Here is an 18,241-nt window from a genome sequence, read left to right on the forward strand (position 1 = left end):
AAACCACATTAGGATTTAAAACAGTTTTCATTTCTTAACTCATATCGAAACGACCTTGAATGGAAAAATATTTGGTATTCCGCAACGATAAGTCAAATCATGTGAAGCGAAAACTGTGAAGCGAGATGCTAGTGCAAACACTTCAATTACCGATTTTTTAAAAAACATTCCCGATTAGAAATTTCTAATAAACTAATGATTTGAAAAATAAATGACGTCATGATGCATGCTAAATATATTATAAATAATTTATTTTATAGTTTAAAATAATTTATAACGCAAAATCAGAAATATTTTATTAATATCTGGCTGAAGACAGATTACCTTTGCGTAAAATTTTGTCAAAAAAAGTATAAATGTCAACATTAATATTTAATAATAAAATATCAAGTAAATATAGTAAATTGCTATTAAACAAAGAATTTAATTGAATCGAAAGTTTACCCGTAACTACTTTAATAACTAACGTTTAGATTTATTATGGAATTCTAATGATGAAGTAAGTACCTATATACATACCTATTTATTTTCTATGTTCGGAATACAATAATCCCAAAAATTTAATTATATAATTTTTACGTTATAAACACTGGTCATTAAATATATGCCTAATGCCTATAATGTATATTAACTGTAATTATAAATTCTCAACTTAATTAGAAAGCATCCTGGTGGTGCTACTCCTAAAAGTTGTACTACATAATATACAAACAATGTAATATACAACTACTAGTTTGAGTAATTATTTAAGTCTAATTTGGTTGATTCAGACGAATGTTCAGACATTCAGTAAATAATGTATATAATTTAGTATGTAATACAATTCACATATGTATGTTATTTTTCAGCTTCTTTATAATATGATTAATGTGTTTTTAATACTATTTTATTTATTTTAGTGATACCATTGATGCTCACAGCATACCAGCTAGGCAGAAAAACATGTGATAATACAGGAATAGCATCTATATATTCTATCATTTCTACACAAAATGATCCATATTTTAACGAGGAGGAAAACATATTTGGGATTTGAATATGAAACATTAAAAAATTTTACACATTTTGTTGTTTTATTATTTATGCAATACTATTTTTGTACATATAGAAATACAAATTATTATCATTACAGTATCTGCTTATTACAATGGTCTTCAAATAAGAAAATATTACAATTAGATTAGTAAAGTAACTGACATTTAATAATTCATTACACTTAATTTAAATAAATAATTGAAATACAAACATACCTAATTGGAATATATTCATTTAATAAGTTATTTTTATATTAAATAACATTAATAGAATACTGTACATACATTATCTAACATTTAACAATTTATAACACTTCATTTTATTAAATAGTTAAAATATTTGCAATGTCTATACTATTTTTATTTTTTTTTTATTAACTCACTTATTCATGTTTATACTAGTTGTATTTTATCAGAATTTCTTATTTTGTCTTTTCCTTTAAAATTTAGTATATTCCACTGACTTGAAATACATGTAAAATTTTTTTGTTTTATTATTATTAAATATCCTAATATGTGTTAGACACAACAGTATGCAGGAATCCAGCTTCTTAAATTAGAAAAGAAATTGAAATTCAATTCAAGTATCTACTTATTGTTCTTAAATCTTTACCATGAAGCATCAATTTGTCCGTGTAGTTTGTATGGTATCTGGTTGTAATAAATTATATCTGTTTACCTATAATTTATATATGTATATATATTTTCTAGTAAGATATTATTGACTTAGCTGTAGTCTTATATAAATGTATGCAATCCATCTGAAATAGAATGATAATAAATTGATATGTTAATTAGAAGGAACTAATACCCTTAATATAATAATCAGCATTATTATATGTTAAAGAAAAACTGTGTAAAATTGTAAACCTCAGATCAAGGCCTTTACAGCTTAAAGGTTTTTGATAATTTTCTATATAATATTAGATCTTAAATACTTAATTGACAATGAATTATTAGTAATTCGTAGATGCGAGATAAATATGACTTCATTTTCTTAATGATTAAAAGTAAGATCTACTTAGGTATGCTTACGTTAGGATACATTCTCCGAGTGATATCATGCCAAGGTAGTTTTATTTGGTCCGAAGGTACAATATTAATAGATCACATAGATTTACAGTTTTCGCTTAAGCCTTCCGCCACCTTTGATCTACTTTTAATTTGACGTATTTAGCCGAGATTAGTTTCATTTTTTAATTTCGAAATCGAGATACAGAATGCCAATTAATGTCAAATAATACAGTTCTCACTGAAACTAATTCGTATTACTTTCAATCTCACAAAACGGCGCTAGTGTAGATTTAATTCGAGTTTGCTGAATGCCAAATAGAGTTTTCATTAGAAATCCCACATATGGAGTCGAAAAATGGGTTTCGGAATCGCCCAGCAGCTGTGAATAAACAGCCAGTAAATATCAGCTTGATGAAAAGATTCGACTATTATTCCACCACGATGCTCCAATGGGGTATAGGTACTTCAATAGTAATACACTTGTGGCAGCATTTTATCTGACACATGCAGGTTTCCTTCCGATTGCTAACATTGTCGAGCATGCAAATACGTATTAAGTAAATTTAAATAGCTTTCATTTTTTTTTTAATATGGATGAATTAGTCGGTGGGTACCACTGTCTAAATTGGTATAAAGATTATCTTTCACGCGAGGTATGTTATTACATAATATGTCAGAATTACCAAATACTATAACAGTCTATAAATATCCCACAGCTGGGCTAATGTCGCCTCTTCCTTTGAGGAGAAGGTTTGGAGCTAATTCAACAACAATTACAAGTAATTCATTAAAATTTATGTAACCTATTGTTATATCTGTTAAGTTGCAATAATTATATAGTGAAGATATGTAAATCACAACTTCTCGACGGCAACACGAGCATGAGATTTAAATGTGTTAATATTTCCGTTGTTATTTGTAACTAGCGACCCGCCCCGGCTTCGCACGGGTGCAATATTGATACATAATGTACTACAGAATTTGTTTATTTTCGAAATCACATTAGAAACTTCACATTCTAAAATTATCAGTATTTCTTTACCATATTGTCGTTTGACGTTGATTGTCAATGTGATTTGAAAATAATAAAATATTGTCTACCTATTATACTAATTATGAAAGCCTTCTTTTTGAATCAATCTATCTATTAAAAAAACTGCATCAAAATCCGTTGTGTGATTTTAAAGATCTAAGCATACATAGGGACAGATAGCGGTAAGCGATTTTATACTATGTAATGATAAAGTTAATGAACATCCATATTTTCTGATAGCTATATGCCACGAGTTCGCACGGATATATTTAGTTTCCATTTTTTTGGACATTCCACAGACACTAGAGGATGATGCTTTACCCTATGGTACGGTCGCTTTACGGGTTGCTGAATTTAAATGAGGTAGATCGAGCTATAAATGTCTGCGTTCTGGGCGACCTTACGTAAGTAAATATTAAAAAGGTTAAAAGCAAATGATTTGAAAGGAGAGCAGACCAAGCGTAAATCGCTAAATTGAGATCCTTAATATGTCATTAGGTGGCATTCAATCCAGTTTTTCAGATTCACTGGGATTCGGAAAAGTGCTGATAAAATAGGCACTACGAATGGTAGTCGAGCAAAACAAAAGTATGTATTTGGAAGATTATTTATACCATATCTTGAAATATTCCAGCGTGTTTCGGATCATTTTTGCCATCAATTTGTCACCAAGAATAAAACACTTATGGGATAGGATGTTCTAAAACGATTTTTATTTTATTATTATTTTTTTATGGTATAGGTTGGCGGACGAGCATATAGGCCACCTGATGGTAAGTGGTCACCATCACCCATAGACATTGACGCTGTAAGAAATATTAACTATTCCTTACTTCGTCAATGTGCCACCAAACTTTGGAACTAAGATGTCCCTTGTGCCTGTAGTTACACTGGCTCATTCACCCTTCAAACCGGAACACAACACTACTGAGTACTGTTATTTGGCGGTAGAATAATTGATGTGTGGGTGGTACCTACCCAGACGGGCTTGCACAAAGCCCTACCACCAAGTACGATTAAAATTGAAGATTGATATCCATGTCTTCTAGTACGAAATGCGGAAGCTCCATATCAATGTGATTAGTACTTTTTACGCTAACCCAAAATAAAAACAAACAAACATAACTTCCTTCTTCATAATATGAGTATGATAAATAGCCTGGATGTAAATTGTTTCTTATCAAGACCATTCGTCTAATCTGGGAAGTCCCATTTTAATAATTACACCTGCAATTATCCGCAATCATATGATAGATCTCTGAGTGAACTTCAAGATTCTTATATAAAGAAATTAGTAATCGTAACCTTATGGTTATGTATTATACTAGCGTCGCGCCTCGGCTTCGCACGAGTACATACAATTAATAAAAAATATATGACATAAACAATTTTTTACCCGATGCCATTCAGGTGTAACGAAGGTTTCTAGTAGTAGATTTTTTTTAGAATTGGATCATTAGTTTCGGAAATAAACATCTATCTACGTATTAACCAAACAATTTTACTTCTAAACGAAATAATTTTTCGCGGTCTCGCCTGAATCTCAAATGGATCTTCTCGTAAAACTACGAAAAATAAATTGAGAAAAAAAGAAATTGAAATTTGCAATTTTGCTCCTTCCCATGTACTTTCTAAATATTCGCTGACTACACTTCACATAGGTAAGAAATGGGTGAATAATTCACATTTTATTTCCTTTGTTTAATATTGAAGCATTAAACTTACTTATTACAATAAAAGAACTACCTCCACTTTAAAAAAAAGACACTCTGGTTCAGGGGATTATTACTTCAAATACAATTTTTGAATAATGAATTATTGTGCGTTTCTATTTTCAAATCTTCAATCCTTGATCATAATTTATAGGCAAGAAGTAATTTGGACGGTATAAAAATGTATTAACTAATTTCTTAATGCATATGCACATGGTTTTTATAGATATACTTAAAATATCTCGTCTGTATAATCTTGTGTTAAATAATATCCCTTCTTCACTAAAGTATTTTTTACAAATGATTTGAATTTATGAAAAGGCAAATTTGTAAGTCTGTAAAGATATTAAACAGCCTTTAAACAATTCCAAATAAATGATTTATGTATTGATTTTTTTTTTAATCGGGACTAATATTTTCTTTCATTGGCGTGTTCAAATGGAAATCAAATGAAAAAACTCTTCAGCTTTATCTTTAATATCTATACATGTAATAAAATTGAATTTTCTGTTTGTAATATTAAAATAGTCCTTTTTCACTCAATGCATACGTATATATACACGGTACCTATACCAAAAAACCATTTGTTACAATTTTTGTCTGTCTGTCTGTTCGTTTGTTCCGGCTAATCTCTGGATCGGCTGGACCGATTTTGACAGGACTTTTATTGAAATGTACTGATATAATGAGGAATAACTTGGCTACATTTTTATTTTGTTAAAATTAAACACGTACAACATCGTGGGCATAGGTAGTTATAAATACGAAAGTAATTGTGTATGTAAAACAATCTTTATTCCCAAATCCCAACCGGTGGTAGCTTGACTTAATATAGTTGTTAAATGACGAATTAAAAGTGATTGTATAAGCCTACTTGAATAAAGGAAATTTTTATTTTTTTGTATAATTTGAAAGACATTGAACCTTGTATGTGCATATAAATGGTCTAATTCCGTCCAATATAATAGGCCAATTGAAGCTCGATAAAATATAATTTAATTGATTATAATTAAACGATTCGCTAATTCGAATATATAGCCTTCAAAAACCGGTTTTTGGATTCAGCCATATACTTGATCGATTCTAATAATATTATTAATTTATTTAAAAATAGTCTCTAAAATCCGCTATTAAAGTTATTTTTACACACATCAATGTAAAAAAAAAAGTTGGATGGTTTTAAATAAACTAAGCTTAGCTTAGAACTTTATTTATTTGTATAGGATGTTTTTTTATGTCTGGTACGAGTTTTTAAACAGCTATCTTCCTTATTTCACAAGTTATCAGTGGGGGATTTACAAATCTGCCGCTAGTAGGCTATTCAGTTTTTGCCGTCCCTACTTTTTTTTGCAACATTTATGATTTGTGTTCTATCGTCCTCATTACATCAGTTTTTTCCCGTTATTAGTATGATTATAAGCTAGATGACATTTCTGTCAGTTACTAGATTATTTTTTCAACCCGCTCTGTAGTGACGAGTATGCGGATTACGGATGTAATGTCCATACACATAAGTATAGGCGTTTTTTTAAATTTAGAAAGATAATAAGAAATTTGTGCTAAATCTGCCGCCCTAGGCTCCAGCCTACTTAGCCTCTTGGTAAATCCGCCCCTGCAATTTATATTACTCTTCGTTGGTATCCACCCAGGCATAAAGCTTCATAAAAAAACTAAGGCATTCTGCGAAGTAGGTATCATACCCCGTTTCTACTATAAATATATCGTTAAAGCTAAGCAGTAATTGATCCTTTATAAGTTGCGTTACAGACCGTTTAAGTAATTCTTATAAGTTTATAATTTTCGATTTTTTTTATATATGACACCGACTCTGCTTCGCACGGGTGAAGTGCTGATACTAAGTATACTGTAGATTTTTCTTGTTTCTTTAATATATTGTCTATGTATTAAACTAAAACCTTCCGCTCTAATCACTCTATCTATTGAAAAGAAAACACATCCAAATCCGTTGCGTAATTTTAAAGACCTAAGCAAAGGTACATAGGGACAGACAGCGGAAAGCGACTTTGTTTTATACTATGTAATGATAATGATAGACCATTCCATCATTCGTAATTAAAACGAATTTTTACTTAGATAAAGTAAGCGGACAGTAACGAGAGTAATGATATGAATATAGAAATAGACATTTATTGCAATTTATTGTGAAATAATTTTTTACTATAGGAGTCCTGTAACAAGTATGTTATTGACCAGAATAAAATCGTTTTGTAATAAATAAACACGTAATAATGAAACTGATAAACGAATAAAGACATCAGCTGTCCGATTCTGTAAGACCTTCGTATTTCACTAGTGAAATGTTGAAAACAGACTTACGGTGTTACGCTATTTTAAATAATGTGTTCTTTAAATGCTGTAATTATTTATGGTTATATATTGTGGTTATTGTTGCAATCAATCTATATCTAATATTATAAATGTGAAAGTACCCTCTGGCTGTTTGTCTGTCTGTCTGTCGCTCTATCACGACCAAATCAATTAAGCGAATTTAATGTAATTTTATGTGAAATAGAGTCGAGATGGCCCAGTGGTTAGAACGCGTACATCTTAACCTGCTATGATTGCGGGTTCAAACCCAGGCAAGCACCGCTGATTCATGTGCTTAATTTGTCTTTATAATTCATCTCGTGCTCAGCGGTGAAGGAAAACACGTGAGGAAACCTGCATGTGACAAATTTCATAGAAATTCTGCCACATGTGTATTCCACCCACCCGCATTGGAACAGCGCGGTGGAATATGTTCCAATTCCAAACCCTCTCTTCAAAGGGAGAGGAGGCCTTTAGCCCAGCAGTGGGAATTTACAGGCTGTTGTTGTTGTTGTTGTTTGTTATGTGCGGCAAACTCGAACTCCAAGAAAGAACATTGTCAACTATTTTCCTTGACACATGATAACAAACCCCTAAAACGCGTGCGAAGCCGCAGGCGACTACTAGTTTCTCATAATTGAGTATCGTGTTCTGAAGTGAGTTTCGAGCTTATTATTATAGAATAGGGCTGCTAATTATAGTAGATTTATATACAGAGAGTTCAATTTAAAATGGCGATAAAAAACATTCATATATCAAATTCGCTCGAGCACAATTTAATTTATAACATTTTAGTTTTTGTTTGAAATTCACAGAACGTCTTGAGGAAATTTGCTTCGAACTATAAGTGATGATTAATTTTTTATTATCATTAAAGCCAATTCATATTTAGTTATTAAATAAACTTGTTATTTATGTCATGATGTCATTCTATAAACATACAGATGTTATGTTAATTATATCATTCACTTGAAAGAATTCAGACTGGTGATTATAAATAAAAAGAAATCGTAATATCGTATTCAAATATAATTATTAGTATAGTGCTTGGAAAAAATATTAATCTTTACTACTACGAAAGCCTACTGTAGTTTTGATGATATATTATTAACGTCGTTATAAATGTCCTATCATCCTTAATCATATATAAATTAATGATGTATCAACTCCCAGTGTGCCGAAGCACGCCGGGTTTACCCACTAAAAAACCAGCGGTACCCTCTCCGTCTTTCGGCGGACGCCACGGGATCGCTTACACATGCTACCGTGACGGAGCATTGCATTACAGTAGTGCGAAATAAGCTTGAAATGCCAAAATGTCATAAGCGATATTAAATAGCAATACTAAAATAATTATAAAATTTACAAGATACACAGGTCAAAATGGCATATCACTGTAAGTCAGTTGCCATCATTTGCAGATGACATGCAATTATGTTTGAATAGAATCAGTATTGCCCTGCTGACCCGTTCCTATCCTGTCGTGTCAGTTGCATTACTTTGTAATGTTCGATTATTCTATCTCACTGATGTAATGTTACAAATTGTATTATTACATGTTGAGCACTGATGTGCTAAGATTTTCAAGTAGGTACTCTTGTTCGTACTGCTTGAATCGTAACTTTTAACATAAAGGCGAGTGCTCCCAAAAACGGGCTGCCTTTGGGCTAGTTTTTCTATGGTATTAGTAACTTTAGTAACTAAAATAATTCGCCTACTCGCATTGGAGCTGCATTGTGCTATATCCTCCTAACCTTCTCCTCAAAGGGAGAAGAAGCCTTAGCCCAGCTGTGGGAAATTTACAGGCTGTACATTAGTAAATTAAACATTAAAATACTATCCAAGTGATAAGTGTATATGTTAAATATTTATAACAAAGATTAATCGAGGCATACAATTATTGATACAAGTGTTCTGAAGAGAAGTTTACTAAAAATATTGAAGAACTCTATTAGAACAAACTCGAAAGTCTTTGCATAATTTAAATTATTCGCGTACCAAATACAGCGTGTAACCGTAGTTCTGTTTTTCAATATTTCACGAGTGAAATACGAAGTGAGTTCTTACAACACTGTTGATATATAGCAGTTAAATAAACTCAACATAAATATTTTAACTAGCGTAAAGAGCTCGGTGTTGGGTCAACATGTCGCAACTTTAAAAAGCGGAACTTATATGTACCAGAATTTCTTTTGACTCATGTGTATTACTGTTGATATAAATAAATAAGCAACACCATAGAATTATGGTTTTATTACGAATAAAATTAGACACATTTAAAAAGACATTACATGTCATTAATTTACTTTTAAATATTATATGTCATTCACCCCCTCTCTTAAGACAATACGTAATCGTTTAAATAGCTCGGCATTCTTCGCGGTCGTGTTGAACGACGTTCTTTAAATGACGAACTCGTGGAAGGAAGTTCATGAGATTGATTATATTCAATAGATTCTTGATTAGGAATAGGATTTTCATCTTGAATATTTTCAGAATTTTGCATTTCATTATTTTCATTACAATCTTCTAAATTTTCTGGTAGTGGAGCTAATTGTCTGTTAGAGATTGTAGTTTCTCTTCCATCTGACAATCTGACATACGAATATTGCGGATTGGGCTGGAGTAACTCTACCTCTTCAACTATAGGATCGTACTTGGTAGCTCTCACGTTCTTTTTCATTAAAACAGGTCCTGGATTTAACATCCAAGAAGGAAATGATTCGCCGTTTGAAGTTCTTCGGGCATGGTTGAACATTCTTTCGTGAGGAGTTACATTAGTACTAGTACATAAAAGTGACCTGATGGAGTGTAAAGCCACTGGTAAAGCTTTTTCCCAATCTGATATCTCCATATCTTTAGATCGGAGGTATAATTGTATGTTTCTCCAAAGAGTTCCATTAAGTTTTTCAACTTGTCCATTCCCCTGGGGATTATATGGAGTTGTTCGACTGCAAGCTATCCCAAGAGAGTAAAAAAATTGCTTCAATTGTTCAGACATAAATGTCGCTCCTCTGTCTGAGTGTACATAAAGCGGAGTGCCAAACATAAAGAAAAGATCCTTCAAACATTTAATTACAGTCGTTGCAGTCATATCTTTGCAGGGATAAGCGAATGGAAATCGGCTGTATTCATCAATAATCGTTAACATGTATTTATTTTGCGTGTTAGATGGTAAGGGTCCCTTAAAATCTATGTTCAATCGTTCAAATGGAGAAGTAGCTTTTATGAGTTGATAATTATTTTTATTAAAACGAGGCTTGATTTCAGCACACACTCTGCAGGAAGTAGTTATAAGTTTAATGTCATTGATAGAGTATGGAAGGTTCTTCGTCCTTACCCAGTGTGCTAATCTTGTGACACCAGGGTGACAAAGAAGTTCGTGAATTTCTTTCAACTTACTATTATCAGAATTAATATGAGCACATACTCTAGATAGAGCGTCAGCCACTGTATTATCCTTACCAGGTCGATAAATAATTTCAAATTTAAAACTGGAAAGTTCAAGCCTCCATCTTTCAATTTTCTCATTTTTTATTTTGCTTGAATGTTTTTGATTGAACATGAATACTACAGACTGTTGATCAGTTAAAAGCAAGAAATGTCTACCCATTAAATAGTGCCGCCATTTACGCAGAGATTCAACAATTGCACTTGCCTCCTTTTCTATAGAAGAATGTTTGCACTCAGACTCAGTTAAAGTTCGTGAAAAAAATGCAACTGGACGACCGTTTTGAGAGAGTGTAGAAGCAATGGCAAATTCAGATGCATCTGTTTCTACCATGAATGTTGCATTTTCGTCGACCACTACCAAAGTAGATTTACAAACATCTGACTTTAAAGAGTTAAAACATGTAACAGCCTCCTGGTTTAAAGGAAAATGCTTAATACCAATAAGTGGTCTGATCTTCTGAGAAAAATTTTGGATCCACTTGGAATAGTGAGCAAATAAACCTAAAGTCCTTTTTAAGGTTGGTAAATCCGTAGGAATTGGAAGATCCAATAGTGGTTTAAGACGGTCATTGTCAGGTTTAATCGTATTATTGTATATTGAGTATCCTAAAAGATTTATAGAGTCGCTTCCAAAGACACATTTACTTTCGTTTAGAGTTAATTTGTATTTCTTAACTGCATTCATAAATTCATTGAGTTTTCTATCGTGGTCATCTTTACTCTTACCACAAATAGTGACATCATCTAAATATGCGAACGTTCCTGCTAATTTTTCTGTATCGATAATGTATTGTAATGTTCGCTGGAAGGCCGCGACACCGTTTGTTACCCCAAAAGGTATTCTTGTAAATTGATAAAGTTTACCACATGCTTCGAATGCTGTATATTGTCGTTCGGATGACAAAATTGGTACCTGGTGATAAGCGCTTTTTAGATCGATTTGGCTAAAATAATTAAATTTTGCAACTTTTTCAATTATAGACTCGATGCTAGGTAGAGGAAATGCATCTAGTTCTGTAAATCTGTTTATGGTAAGCGAATAGTCAATAACAAGCCGCTTTCGGTGTGTACCACCTCCTGTCACTAATACTTGTGCTCGCCATGGAGATACGCTGGGCTCAATGACGCCTTCTTCTATTAATTTAGATATTTCATTATTTATAAATTGTAAATCGTCTTCGGAGTAACGTTTAGATTTTATAGCTATTGGTCTAATATTAGGAGATAAATTACTAAATAAAGTTGCAGGAGGAACTGATGCTTCTATAATATTGCAGACTTTCAGGGGTCCTTGGTTACCTCCAAACTGAAATTCAAGCACTGAATGATTTTGTAATAAGTCATGCCCTATAATAAGGTCTGCGCAAAGATTGTTTACAATTAAGAGGGGCTGACTTTTATAGATATGTTGCCCTATTTTGATTGTCGCTACACAGGAACCTTCCACAAAAGATATGTGATTAAGTGAGGCTAAAGTTATGGCCTGCTTACATGGCTTCCTTTTCAGATGTATTGTTTGCGCTAAAGAACCGCTTACGAAACTTACGGAACTACCAGTATCAATAAGTGCATCAGCTTTGTTATCGTTAATTGTTACTGATACCGTAGCTCTTTTTAAGCTAGAAGGTGAGGCCGCAGAAATCGTAGCAACTTCCACCGGTGCATCTTCTTTTACAACATAGTTAAGTGTTTCTTTATTACTACGGCAGACATTAGCGAAATGACCTGTTTTGGAGCAAAGTTGGCAGGTGGCATTACGAGCAGGACACTTAAATCGTCGATGAATGCTTCCACCACAAAAGAAGCACTGCTTCTTTCTTGAATAATTTGCTATAGCTAAGTTTTGTTGAATTGGCGTTTCTTGTTCCTGCTTAGAAAGAGCATTTAGATTAAAAGAAGTATTATTAATATAGCCTCGAGAATTTCGTTCGGCTGTTTCTAAAGCAATCGCTTGATTTAGGGCCTCATCTAAACTTAAGGTAGTGTTTTCTAAGAGTCTCTGTCGTATTGTTTGGGATGTGATCCCAGCAACAAACGCGTCACGAATGTATTCATTCTTATATTCTTCAGGAGTCGCGGCTTTAAAATTGCAATCATGTGCTAATAATTTCAGTGCGTGTACGTATTCTGTAATAGTTTCATCCTGTTTTTGTTTTCGAGCAACTAAAGTATATCGAGCAAAAATTTCATTTTTAGGCTTTAAATATATGTGATCTAATAATGATAAGGCATGCTCGTAGGATTTATAATCACGTATATAGGAGTACACGGTAGGAGATAGATGATTTATTAATAATTTGAGTTTCATTTCATCAGTTTCGTTACAAGCTTCTTCTGAGATAAAGTTTATGAACGTATACCTCCAGTGTGACCATCGCAAATCTGCAGAAGCCGTATCAGGTTCGACATTAAAAGTTTCAGGACGAAGATATCTTGACATGGTTGATATATAAGATGGCATAGAATATTCTTCTGACATTGATATTAATTATTCGTAATAAATTGATATAAATAAATAAGCAACACCATAGAATTATGGTTTTATTACGAATAAAATTAGACACATTTAAAAAGACATTACATGTCATTAATTTACTTTTAAATATTATATGTCAACTGTTTTGCTTGCTTATACTTCCTAGTGCAAGGTAAAGGTTCCGGTAATAAAATCGGCATAGTGTTATGCCGATATTATGTGCAAGACCACCTGGGTAGGTACCACCCACTCATCAGACATTCTACCGCCAAAGAACAGTACTCAGTATTGTTGTGACTCGGTTTTAAGGGCGAGTAAGTGAGTAACTTCAAGCACAAGGGACATAACATCTCAGTCCCAAGGTTATGTAAGGAATGGTTGACATTTCTTACAGCGCTATAGTCTATGGTATGTGGCCACCACTTACCATTAGATGGCTCATTTGCTAGTCCGCCTACCTATATAAAAAATATATATATTAAGCATTTGACTCATGTTTTACCATTGTTGTGTCTACTGTGTGAACATAACACAAGAGTTAAAGAATAACAAAAGGCGTGGAAGTGATATTCGTTGATATCGAATTCAATTCTTTTTTTTAATAAATAAATAAAAATTTTAATTGTTTAAATATGTATTATAATTATGTATGTATGTATTATTGTCATGACAGATTAAAAATTGCTCATAAGAGCCAATAAAATGTATTTTAATTTGTTTATTTTTCACATCAATTTTATTTTTAATTTTTGAGTTCCAAAATTTTTTGTGGTTATATTGTTCAAGTTAGTGGTGGAAGAGCGTACGTTTTAATAGCGACCCTAACATCTATAGACAAAAACAATAGGAAACTCTACCTGCCACGAGCAAATTAGCCGTGGATTAAAGGCCGACAGGTTCCACGAACAAGCTAGCCAGACTTGACGCTCCGAAATATAACATTTAGTAAAGACAGGTCATTATAACATATCTGCGATTTACAGTTAAATAATTATAAATTTAAAAAATGGCGTTTTGTTTTTTGTATTTTAATACATAGTCGCAAAAAACAAATAATAACTTTGGTTGCTTTTTGTTTGACTTTTTGTTTAAGATTCTTCAAGTGACGTAATATTCGTAAAACATTGTTTTGCCGCCCACATTATCTCCTCCATATCACCATGACGTATCAAGGCTTTATTTTGTGGCGTTGCAAAATTGTTTAAAAGATTACGCATCAAAACCTTCACTTATTCGGTCAATTGATGGTTACAATCTTTGACCTTAGTTCACTATGTGGTAGGTAAACTGAGTTTATGAAACCATCTTTAAAAACAGCCTGCACTTAGCACTTCATATATAGTAAAACTACTAATTAAATTGATAGGCAGTTACATTGAAAACGGTACAAAAATACACAAATATTTGCGGATATATAATTACTAGGAAATGTAAGACAATTCGATAATGTTCCCGTTTTTTTATATTATGTGTGTAATATTTGTTATATGTAATATTTATCGAACAAGCTTTATATAGATAATACAAGAATTATAATAGAACTGGCTGTGCCCGAGAATTCGTGCGCGTTTGAATTTACCAAAAATATATTGTTGTAGCCCTGATTTCTCCTTATTACATCAGCTTTCTGCCACAGATAGTTCCGTCAAAATTGGTGCAGCCGTTCCAGAGATAAGCCGGAACAAACCAACAGACGATCAAAAATAGAAAACAATATATATACTATGTTGGTATACTCGTATGTACCATATGCATTTAGTAAATTCGGTTAATTTAATTTTACAAATAGATACTGCATTATCATTATATGTACTTAGGTATAGATGAGTTCGTTTTAATTAATTTATTCATATAATATTAATATAAAATAATTAACTTATTATAACCTTCAATTGTGTATGTGTTAGGCAGGCCTCGCCTTACCGAATTATTGAGAATGTGTCCTTTCCCTTTACGACTTTCTCTCTTTGATTTGTTTCCAAAGTGCCGCTGGCAACTTTTATTTCCGCACTCCGCCTATTCTAAAGTAGAGTTTGGCTGCCACAAAGATGTCTTGGACATTTTTTTGAAAGTAGCCATACTTAAATCTATTGAAAAAGTTTGGTAACAAATTTTTTTTCTGCGTAAAACTTATGTATGTGAATAAAACGAGTAACAACTTGTAAATTTCTCACTGGTGGGTTCTGCTATTCATAAGAGGAGAAGGTCTGGAGCTTATGGATATGGTGGATACACATGTAATACAATTACAGTAAAAACTCATGCATATTCACCTAAATAAATATATGACTTTTCAGTGTTGTAGCACAGTCAATAAACGCCTGGGCTTAAACCTGTAACCATCAGTCAAGAGGTAAGCAGTCTGACCACTGGGCTATCTTGGGTCAAATAACTATTAACTGCATTGGATTTTAGTAATAGAATTATTTTTAAATAGTTCACTACATTTATCCGTAAACATTGATTAGTAGCGATCTGTTTTAATTAAACCGATTGGTCTCGGATTGACATTGAACAGTGAGAAAGAATTGATATGGCGTAAGGATAGGTATAGGGATATTTTATCGTAGTATATTGTAAGCAATGATCTATGGACATTTGCTAGCCGATATATTCGTCTCATATCATTCTCCTGCCCTTATCCCAATTTTATTTGGGGTCGGCACAGCATGTCTTCTCCTTCCATACTTCTCTGTCAGACGTCATCTCATAAGTAACATTCTTTCTAGCCATATCGTCTTTCACACAATCCATACATCGTTTCCTTGGTCGTCCTCTACCTCTATATCCATCCACATCCATGCTCAAGGCCTTCCTCACAATGTGTTCCTCATTCCTCCGCATTACATGCCCATACCATGATAGCCGCCTTCCACATAACTTCTCGGCTATCGGTGTCACTTTCAAACTTCCTCTTATATACTCATTCCTTACTCTATCCATTCGCGTAACACCACACATTCCTCTCAGCATTCTCATCTCCGCAACATGCAATTGTCTTTCAGTCATCCCTTTTGTAGCCCAACACTCTGATCCATACAGGACAGCAGGTCTGATCATGGTCTTATAGATCTTCCCCTTAAGTTTAAGGGGAATACGGGGGTCACAAATTGTTCCCGTAAACTGCCGCCATTTCATCCACCCTGTGTTAATTCTGTGCTTCACCGTTCGATCTGCCGATATATTCGTCTGTACTGTACTAAAACCTTTTCAGGACATTCTCTAAACACACGGTAGCGTGTCAAGCCAAGTTCGTTTATATAAAAAAAATTGAAACGTCTACTGATCCTTATTTATTAAATATGGCTGTCGCCTACTTTTCTGTAGATATTTTTAACATTTATAAATCACTAGCGATCCGCCCCGGATGCAATACTGTCAATCTAAATATTCTACTGAATTTGTTTATTTACGAAATTACATTAGACACTTCTAAAATTAGCAGTGTTATTTAGCTATATTATTCTTTCCCCTCGAAACACACGCTATAATATTAGTATGATAAAAATTTATTTACATATAATTGACCGCGACTATACATTTCCTTGTCCGTCTGACATTGTCTGGTCATTTATAAGCGTATTCGTGCAGGAGACTTGCAAATTAATACATATTCGTGCGCAGTGCCTCTATTCGGAATTATCCGCTGTTGATTACCTATTGTCAAACATTATAATTAAATATTAAATCATTACTTGTTAAGGCTTTGTGCAGCATTATCCAATATTGTTGTATTCCGATTGAGTGAACCAGTTACCAAGGTTGGTGGCGCATTGCTAATGTAGAGAACAGTTAATATAACTTACAGCATTAAAAAAGCAAAAAATGCATTTGACCTTTTCAATGAGGCTCCGTTTCCTAGAGTCTTAGTGGTATAATATAAAAAAGAATAAGAATGACTTTGTTAATTTGTACGTCACCCTTTCACGCCTTGCTCAACCAACTGTCAGGAATTTTAATATTTATAGTCAAGGCCAAAGGTACCTAAGATGCAGAAACGCATGGGCAAGGCAAAACTAGTTCTTAATTAATGGACTAAATTTCTATGTGTTTCCTAATTGAACTGTAGATGCTGAGATAAGCGTATACAAACAAAACTATTCTGCTTAAAAGTTTTAGGATATACTGATCGAAACTAGCAATTTATATGTATACTGTTATTTGGATGGATATCATGATCGTGTAACGTGGAAATAAAACATATCATTATTAATGTTCCATGCAGAAATAGATAATGAAATGAAAATTATAAAATATCCAATAACATGTAACTGTTAATAAAAATTACTGAGAAAGCTATTGTTAATAATGCGGCTGCGGTTGATAGGTATTTTAAAGGATGACCATGTTTACAGATTATATTGGAGGGTTGGTCCTTAAGTTCATACTTAAATTCTGTTCGTTGATTGTTGGTTGCACTTTCACAGCTAAACCAATCAACCAATTTTGACAAAATCACTTATTAATCTCTAAAACGCGAGTAAAGCCGCGTGAGACAAATTGCTATCCATATTTATAAAATCGTTTGTCCTGTTTCGCTATTACGATACAAATACACAAAGTCAAAATTATCCACTAAATTAAGATGAAATTTGGAATATTAATTAATTTTGTAACATAAGCATTCATTAAGATAGGTAATAAAATACGAGGAATAACTTTGTATAAATTAAAACCGTACGAAGTCGGAACAGGCAGCTAGTAATAAATTTATTTTAGGCAGATTCTGTTTGCAGATGATTCGACTCTATTTGAATGATTTCGATTTTGTCGAAGTTAGGCAACCCTCCAATTGGTCGCAAGCACAGAAATCGCATGGTCGCAAAATTTGTCAAAAAAGAGCAAAGTTTACTAGTGTGTGATCAATTAATACATTGCTGAAATATCATAGACTGGTTCGTCAAATTTTAATTATTGATATAGTTTTATCAATATACATATTTTACATTATAGTGACAGTAACCCATTTTAGTAGTCTACCGAAATCCCTGAAAGTCGAAAGTTTGTGTTCCCCCTTAAAAGGTAGTGTGAGCCAGTGTAACTACAGGCACAATTAAATTGATATCTTATGACAGTTTGTGGTCGCCAAATTTGTCATATGGGTATATCAAAAAAATAAAAGAAATCAATATGAAAAACGGTTATACATATGCTATTTGTAAGAATGTATTCTTAAGAGAAAATTTTTATT

The 18,241-nt window shown here is 32.8% G+C and overlaps 2 protein-coding genes across 2 annotated transcripts in view; one reads left to right on the forward strand and one right to left on the reverse strand.

The window, feature by feature from the left end:
- The window catches only part of LOC124532891, a 75,233-nt gene that overhangs the window by 41,992 nt on the left and 15,000 nt on the right, over nt 1-18,241 (reverse strand). The gene's annotated exons all lie outside the window — the stretch shown is intronic.
- The window catches only part of LOC124532892 (methyl-CpG-binding domain protein 4-like), a 48,389-nt gene that overhangs the window by 5,629 nt on the left and 24,519 nt on the right, over nt 1-18,241 (forward strand). The gene's annotated exons all lie outside the window — the stretch shown is intronic.

Source organism: Vanessa cardui, chromosome 10 (assembly GCF_905220365.1).
Source record: "Vanessa cardui chromosome 10, ilVanCard2.1, whole genome shotgun sequence".
NCBI lineage: Eukaryota > Metazoa > Arthropoda > Insecta > Lepidoptera > Nymphalidae > Vanessa > Vanessa cardui.